The sequence below is a fragment of the Cavia porcellus genome, unplaced genomic scaffold (assembly GCF_034190915.1).
Source record: "Cavia porcellus strain 051 isolate PalLab524CR breed Dunkin Hartley unplaced genomic scaffold, mCavPor4.1 scaffold_11, whole genome shotgun sequence".
In the NCBI taxonomy this organism is placed as follows: Eukaryota; Metazoa; Chordata; class Mammalia; order Rodentia; family Caviidae; genus Cavia; species Cavia porcellus.
Window position 1 is genome coordinate 61,372,078 of NW_026947494.1, and position 8,390 is coordinate 61,380,467.

General features: G+C 42.3%; 1 long non-coding RNA gene across 1 annotated transcript in view; it reads right to left on the minus strand.

Annotated features, from left to right (window-relative positions):
* Positions 1–7,334, minus strand: part of LOC134478015 (uncharacterized) — a 91,927-nt gene extending 84,593 nt beyond the window's left edge. Inside the window, exon 1 of the long non-coding RNA XR_010050357.1 lies at positions 7,234–7,334. This is a non-coding gene — a long non-coding RNA (uncharacterized LOC134478015). The remainder of the gene's footprint in view (positions 1–7,233) is intronic.
* Positions 7,335–8,390: the final 1,056 nt, after the last annotated feature.

The following is an 8,390-nucleotide window of genomic DNA, read 5'->3' on the forward strand; positions in this document are numbered from 1 at the left end:
ACCACACAGAGCTCTTGCCAGACAAGGCTGTCCTCAGAGCCTGCCTGCTGAGGCCACCTCAATACACAGAATCCAGCTTACCGTCAGAGAAATGAAAAAATGAAAACGATCTTTCCCAGAAGAGGTAACACTGTGTGAGCCCCTCTTTTCTCAGTAATATAAACCAAGCATTTTGTACCACAGGGAAAGTGCAAGCAGAAGGATGGGAAGAATTACTATGCCATTTGGGAGCTGTAATTACAGAACTCCAAAGGAGAAATGGCAGGAATTTGTTCTCTAACCAACATTCCAGTGACAATGGGCTTATTACTTCTTGAGCTTGCCTTCCGTGGACTATGCTAATTCTCATGAGTAATTAGAATTGAATTTTGAGCAAAACTCTCAGACCCAACCATCTAAACTTTGGTTACCACCAACAGCCATTTTCTCATCTCCTCTAGGCCGTACAGCTAGGCTACATTTTCTAGCCTCCTTGCAATTACCTGGAGCCAGAGAACTGGATTCTGGCCAGTGGAATGAGAGCCAGGTATTGGGTAACTCTTCCAGGCCTGGCCCATGGAAAGGTACTGTGTATAGTCCCTGGTCTTTCTTCTTCTGCTAGTTGAATGGAAAAGATTATGGGAGCAAAGAGGACAAGACCCGAGATAAGAGAGCCTGGTTCCTGAAACGATAGCATGGACACACCTCTACTTAGCCTGCCGTACGGGCTAGAAACAAATGTCTCTTCTGTTCATTCCCTGGAATTTGAGAGGTATGTGTTTCAGTAGGTAGCATTATTTACTGAGACACAGGTATCTTTTGGAGTAAAATACAAGCCTGCTGCTCCTGGACTCACTTATCAGACTTGAAATACTTGAAGATAGCTCCCATTTGAGGTGACAGGATGACAGTTCTGACTCTTTTCTGTAGTACCTTCCCCTTTTGCCCTTCCCCAATTCCAACAAGTCCCTATGTGGAGTCCTGAGCACACTGTGTCAGGGCACAGATGTGCACGGTAGGAACTTCTCAGAGAACCTTTCTGGCTAAAGTTTCCAAAAACCCAAGTCCTTGGTAGATCAGAGAGGTTTCCCCACATCAGAACATCTGGGGCAAATGTGATCAATGGTACAGATAGGTCCAGGGTACAGATAGCTTGATTTTCTCTACTTCCCAGGAAGGAAAAGTATTTCACAAGCCTAATGGTCTTTCTCAAACAAATTTCCACAGCAGGATTAAGCCTAAGGAGGTCCACTTTATCTAATGAATTACCTGTTCTCCTGCATGTCTGGAGAGAGGCTAGTCATCCTCAGGATAACTTTTAAAAACGTTTCTGAGTACCACGGTTTGCATGAGAAACCCCAGTTGAGAAAGCCTGGCTAGAGGGAAGGAAAGGGGAGTCAAGAGTCCAGAAGCATCCCAAGCAGCAAAGAGAGGCAGCAAGGAGGGCGAGACCTATCAGTGACATGTGACAAAGGAATCTGGTCTTGCTGAGCACACAGAGCCAGGAACCAGCAAGATCCAGGAAAGGAAGACCCACTCAGCAAGTCATGGGCACCTTCCCCTAGCCGCGAAAGGAACTGTAATTCACAGGGCCCATTATTAAAGATTCTAAGGAGGAGTCAGTGAATGTCTCCTTGGATATAACTGACGGATTTCCTAAAATGCCCAATTCTTTTCTATTTCTCTGGTGGGGCAAGGTATTCAGATGCCTAAAATGATCAAGCCACACACTGCACAGCAATGCTTTCCAACTATAAAGTCCCAAGAATAAACAACATCTTCCCCAGGTTCATTTTTGTCTCTGGGCCGCCAACTTCTCCAAGATGCCATCAGAGCCCTCCTTCCTGTGCAAACTCAATTCTCAGACCTTCTAGAAGACCCTGCCAGACCCTCAGTGTATTCATGGCAAGATATGGTTCTCAAAATAGCTCTTTATGTTTTGCCAAAGTAGTCCTCTTCCAAAATGTAATCAGAGTCTGGAATGCTACAGTAGAGGTCATGAGGTGTCCCCATTAGAGGCTCCTGAAGAATACACTTGGTCACTGAGTAGGATGACAAAAGCACTGTCAGGAAGAAACACGGGGGAAGTGCAAAATAATAGTTTTAAATTTACCACTTTTCTTGGGAAAAGCAAGCATTTAATCACTGTAACAAGTCAAATGAGGAAATTAAAGTATCTTTAATAAATGATGTAACCATGCCCAGCACACATTCAATATATAATTACATGTGTTGCTTAAGAGAGAGCTTCAGGTTGTTTTTAGCCTGTGGCTTCGTGTTTTAGGTGGGATATGAGAAAACATGAGATCAACCTACGTTCCTAAAGGTCCTTGAAGGAAGACTAAAGGGATTGAAATGGTTTTATTCTGGTGATGGGAAAGCTCAGCGAGGACTAAAAAGCAGCTTTCTGATATCCAAAAGGTTGGTCCCAGGACACAGACTTACTAACAGGATCAGCCCCTGGCCCTGCCCAGCTGGGAGCTCCAAATAGCCTGAGAGCACTGCGCTGAGTGCAGGCTCCCCTCCTCCGAGGACCCCCGACGCTCACTGTACTCATCTCTGTCTTTATAATGAAACATACGGCATAGGCAACTTATAAAGAAAAAAAAGAGTATTGTTTTAGCTCAAAAATGTTGGAGATTCCAGTCCATAGTGAATCGATCCTATTGCTTTGGGCCAGCAGCAAAACAATGCATACTGGCATAAATATATGATGGAATAAAACTCCTTGTTTTATCAGCAGGAAACACAAGAGAATGAGGACTGAGGCCAAGGTCCCACATTTCCCTTCAAGAGCAAACCCTCAGTGACCTAAAGACCTTTTACCATCTCCCAGTAGGACCACATCCCAGTAGGACCACGCCTCCAACACATCCAGCTCAGAGGACAGGCACGATCCAGACTACTATGTTGTGTCCACATCCTGCCCACGCCATCTCCTCCACCAGCTTCTAACATTGCTGACTGCCCAAACCCTTCTACGCAGCCTGCACCAAGGCCCTGATGTGTCTGATTCCCCACCAAGCTCCTCTTCCTCTTGGCCCTCTCTACTTTGCATCCATGGCTGCTGGCTTACTGCTTCCCACAGCTGTCTAAAGGCTTCCCTGTCTTCCACAGTTTCCCGTCCCCATCACCCATCCCTTTTTCATGTTCCCCCAAAGCATCCATCTAAAACACATATCTGCTGTTATCACTCACCAGCAAAAACACTCTCAATGAACTTTCTGCAAGTTTAGAGTTTGTCTTAATAAAAAGTATTTTTAAAATACCTGGTTTAGCTGGTTTTTGATCCCAGTCTCCAAGTGCCTTTAAGTGTTGATCCTTCCAAAATCCTCCCAATCCTCTGCCCCTGTGCACCAAGTCTTGGGCTCCAGCTTTATTAGACACCCTACTCACACTTCCTTCAGCCTCTTCCTGTATCCCTGACTTCCTTTTGGCCAAGTTGTTTCTCCTCCACGTGTTAGAATCTAGGTCATCTTGTACATCTCAAGTCAAAAGTCACCTATTTTATGCCCCTGTGCACATAAGCAACACTCATTACTGTTGCCCATGGTTCTTACAATGCTTGGTCCTGAAATGGCACCTATTGCATGCTGTAATTTGCTGGGTATGTTTTTATTCTTTCCACTAGACCATTAACTTCTTTATAAGTAGGGAGTTTATCTTATTTAATTGAATTTTTCTCTAGCACTTATTAAAATATCTGGATCTGATACACAATACATTGTTGAATCAAAGAATAAACCCCTCTCTCAAGATAAAGAGAACTTGGTGGAGTACCAGGCTGGTTAGAGCCTCACGTCCAGACTGGATAGAGTAGTTTGGGGAGTCAGTAATATTGCTAACCTGATGGACAAGACCAGAAAATAGTAATATAGGTGCCATAGTTTGCATCCTAAGTGTCACCCAATGGCTTATAAATTGGAGCCTTGGTTCCAAGAGTGGTATCCTGCCTAATTTGGAGCTTAGAAAAGAAAGCAAAATTCCAGGATCCAGTCAGGAGGAAATGGGTTACAACTGCCCCCAAGCACCTTTTCCTATCCCACGGCCTGGATTAAAGCTGATAGCTTCTGCCTTGACTATTCCTAAGTGTCCCAATTGGAACAAAACTCCTTCATTAGCCAATCTGGCCACACCACAAACATGTGGGTTGGAAAGCAGAGACTGCCTGGTTCTTTTCAGGTTCCTATGGATACGCTCACTGCTTGACCCACAGTATCCAAGTGTGTGGGCAGTCCAGAAGGGACTGCAAATATGCAGTGAATAGGCAGGGAGAAGAGGAGGTGAGGAGAGACAGTTGAGAAGGAGGAAGGCAAGAAAGAATTGAAAGAGAGCATATGGGTGTTTATTCTTGCAGAAGCTAGAATATAATTGATAGCTTCTTAAAAAGCAAACAAGGTTTTGGAAAATGTTCCCTTTGCAAAATATAAAATGTGAAAATCTCCAGTGGAAGATTCCATTGCACAGCCAAAGCAGAGTTCCTGGATATATTTTGATCAGTAACTTCTAGACGTATCTTTCACAGCCAGAACCAGGCAGCCAAGCACTCTGCCATGTGCTTAAGTAAGAAACAAATTAAGCAATCAATCTATAAACACGTAATATGATGCCTTTTTCTCCATTTTCTTCATTTCATTAATAAATGTATATATTTATATACTAATAATAATAACCTCATAAATGGCTGACTTTTCACAGCAGATAGGGTCTTTGATTCACAACAGTCCAGCAAGGCAGGCAAACAACATATTGCTAGCTGGTTTTCCTGATAAAAAATCTGAGCCAGTGAGTAGAAAGTGTCTTGTCACAGAGCCACTTGGCAGAGGTGGGATCAAGACTCAACTCCAGAACTTCAACTCCCACCACTAATGCCATCACCCTACGGAGGGTTACAGGTCTTGACAGCTGCCCAGGGTCACCCTCCCACCACCAGAAGCCACCAAATGCCCCAGATACAACCAGATGCCTCTGCTGTAATCATACATTGTCAGTTCCCCAAATACAGTGCCTGCGACTGTCAGTGTCATGATAGAACATTATGACTTATGAAGAGATTTCGTACCCCTGATAGGACAGGGAGAGTTCACTATATTTTTAACAGATAATAGTCAAAACATATGCTGGATCGTGGATAAGACAATTGGGTCTTTCTCTTGGGTGAAAATGTGGAGCACTTCCTCCCTTGGGAGCACACAGCACTCTGAAAATGACACAGCAGGAGAATAGACGACTCCACTGTGGTTGCATATTTAGTTATCTCTGCTCCCACGTACAAGTTCTTACTGCTGGGCCCATGGGTAGTTCATGAATCCCTTCTAATAAATCTCCCGCCAAGGAGAAGATCCATAGTTTTCCTCTGGTTCTCAAAAGAGCACAAGATGGGTGAAAAATGACTGCTCTGCCATGGACGCTCATTGAGTTTTGACTCCGCTGTGCTGTACATGCCCACCAAGGAACCTGTGGTAGACACATGCACGCCCATATGCAGGAGTGGGTGCAGGGGACACAGTGCTTTAATCAAGCTCTAGTTCCACAGCTGACTGGCTGGTGTATAAACTCGCTGATGCACCAGACAGGATGCAAGTAACATTTTAGGGAAAAATATTTAAAACTTTGAAAACCTTTTTGACTCTCATGACCAGCTAGTGGGACGTGACTGATTCCCCTTGGCACTGTGCTTCTAGTCTTCCCATCACTAGCCAGATGTGAAGAAGGGGATTTTACATGTGACCAGTTTTAGCAGGCCAAATAGAGAAATAATCTGTCTATGGTCCAGCCTTGGCTGGTTACACATTTACATTGTGTAGCTATTTCCTGTCAGAATTATAGATCTATCACACATAAACAACTGATTTAAAATGGAACATATCATAAATCACGACTCAATAAAAAGCATTTTTGTGACAAATAGCACTAACTATATTATATGTGCATATTATGGTTTTAGAGACTGTGCAAACTAGAGGGTGCTTTGGGGTTTCAGTCCATCATCTGTGACTGCAAGACTGATTTCAAGAAGATAATTAAAGTCAATTGTACCTGGTATATGAAATCAAGCTCCATCCTCTACTTGTTGGATTTGGCAGATCAAAGATAATAAACCTGTCATGAACTGAGACCAAAGGCCACCAGGGAGTGATAAATTCCTATCAAGTTTAGATTTTTGTCAAAATAGTTAATGCAGAAATAGAGTTGGTGACACACTAACCTACAGTGAGCAGCACTGAAGGGACCCTGGCCAGGTCTTCCAACCTGTTGGCAAGAGCCATCCCCTGACAGCCTGAAAGGTGAGAGAATGGAGAAATGTGCTGAGGAACAGTGTGCATCTGACCCACCAGCACTTGCCAAAACTGGGGCCAGAATCTGTCACTGGAGGTTTCTGTCCAACTTTTAGTGCACTGTACACAGAAACTGCCTGGAAGCTGAAACTGTCTCTGGGATTTGGTGTTAAATGCCGAGGTTATAAAATGTCCTGCCAAGGACAAACTTTTATGGTCCTACATTGCTCTACCTATGATTCATATTCTTTTCCTTGAGAGACTAAAAGAGTCAGGAGGGTCTAGTCAATGGACTGAATAACAAATTAAAAATCCTAAGGCCCAGAATCTGCTATTCAACTGGTAAACCAAAGGCACCATAGGATTCAAGAGATCAGCTTACTTCACAGACGGTTATAAGAGGGAGAAGCCTTTATAATGTATTGTCTCATGTCTAGACAGATTTATCTTCACAAATCTTCAAAGCAGGCAGAATTGGTAATATGATTGAATGTAAAGATCAGAGAATTTGCATAACTTTTCCAGGATCACAATCAATTTTTAGAGTTAGAGCCCATGTTTTCTGGTTCAAAGACCAGGGTTCTCTGCACAGAGTATCCCTAGCAGAGTATAAGGGATTTGCCCATGCTTATGTTACTTTTCAAATAGTCGCTTATGCTGGCAAGTCATTTTACAGACAGAACTCCCTTATGAGGAGGTCCTTTCAGCAGTTTAATGTCTTTTAGGTGGATGCAAAGCTTATTCATTTGATACTGTATTCTATTCCCTCTGTAATAGATACATATAAGTTCATTTTTAGTAGTTTAATTATAATGTATGTCTACATTTATGGAAAATTTGTTACTTTATGACCTTAAAACAATTATTTGGACTAGTCTAAGGTCTTTGGGGGAAAAAAAGGTAAAACATTTAAAAGACATCACGTAAGGAAAACATTTGCATTTTTCATTCAGTTCAAAAAATATTTCTTGAGTACCTTCCAAGCACTGTCCAGAAGCACTGACCATGACAAAATGAAAGCAGTCAAGACAAGGCCTTTTCTCTACAGAGCCTAAAACAGAAAAAGAGATAACAAATAAAAGCTAGTAAATGCATAACTTGCACTATGAACTACATTGAATGCTTTGGAACAAAGGCAGAGGGTTCCAGAATCCCAGACACATGGCACTTGCCCAGTATTGCAAGACAGAGATAGCCTCCCAGTGGAAATGACATATCATGGCCAGCCATCTGTGAGGATTTTGCAGAGCTTTACTAGTTTCATTTGTACTGCTAGCACTACTGGGGAACCCTGGCCAATATTTAAGCACCCCCAAAACTTTGCCACTTCTTCACTTTGCCCACAATACTCTCCATTATATCCCCTCATGAATTTCATTCCAATACCATCCTTGTCATTCTTCAAATGCAGCTTTTCCCTGGAAGTCTTCTATGAATTTATTTCAAGAAACAGAATTGAACTAACCTGAAAAGATTGCAAATAAAAGGTTCAAAGTCAATTATGTTTCCCTCGATCCATCAGAAATCCTAAGCTCGTCAGCTATCTTAATCATTAAAAGAGTACTTATGTACTTTTATGTTTTAAAACTAAGTCATTCTCTGTGCTGCCTGACAGTTTTTGGGGAAATCCAGAAGGAAATTATGGCCATTTATAAATTCTTCCAATGGTGATTATAGTGTCTCCATCTTTGTTGAAAGCCAGAGAAGTTAGACCGGAAGTTAATCTTTTTCTGTTCCACCAGATCCCAGCTGGGGCATAGGAGGTAGCTGAGTGGTAACCACTATCACATCCTTGGTCAGCCAGTGGCACATTTGGATGAAAACATGTCAACATTGCATTGCAGAAGACCTCAGAGTTTTCACTCTAAAATTATAGAGTGGTTCTTTTGACCATCAACAAATCTTTACAGAATAATTTGCTTCAGAGACACTATGGAACTAAAAAAAGAGAGACATATTCATATTATACAGTTTTGCAAGGTCTCTGGATGTCCTAACAACAAATTACAGATGTTTAATCCTAAATTAAGAAGCTAAATATCATGTGGACTCTACAAATGGCAATTTTCTACAATTTGAGGAAAAATATTTGGTAGCGCAATTCCCACCGGAAATGGTTGGCTATGGTTCTAA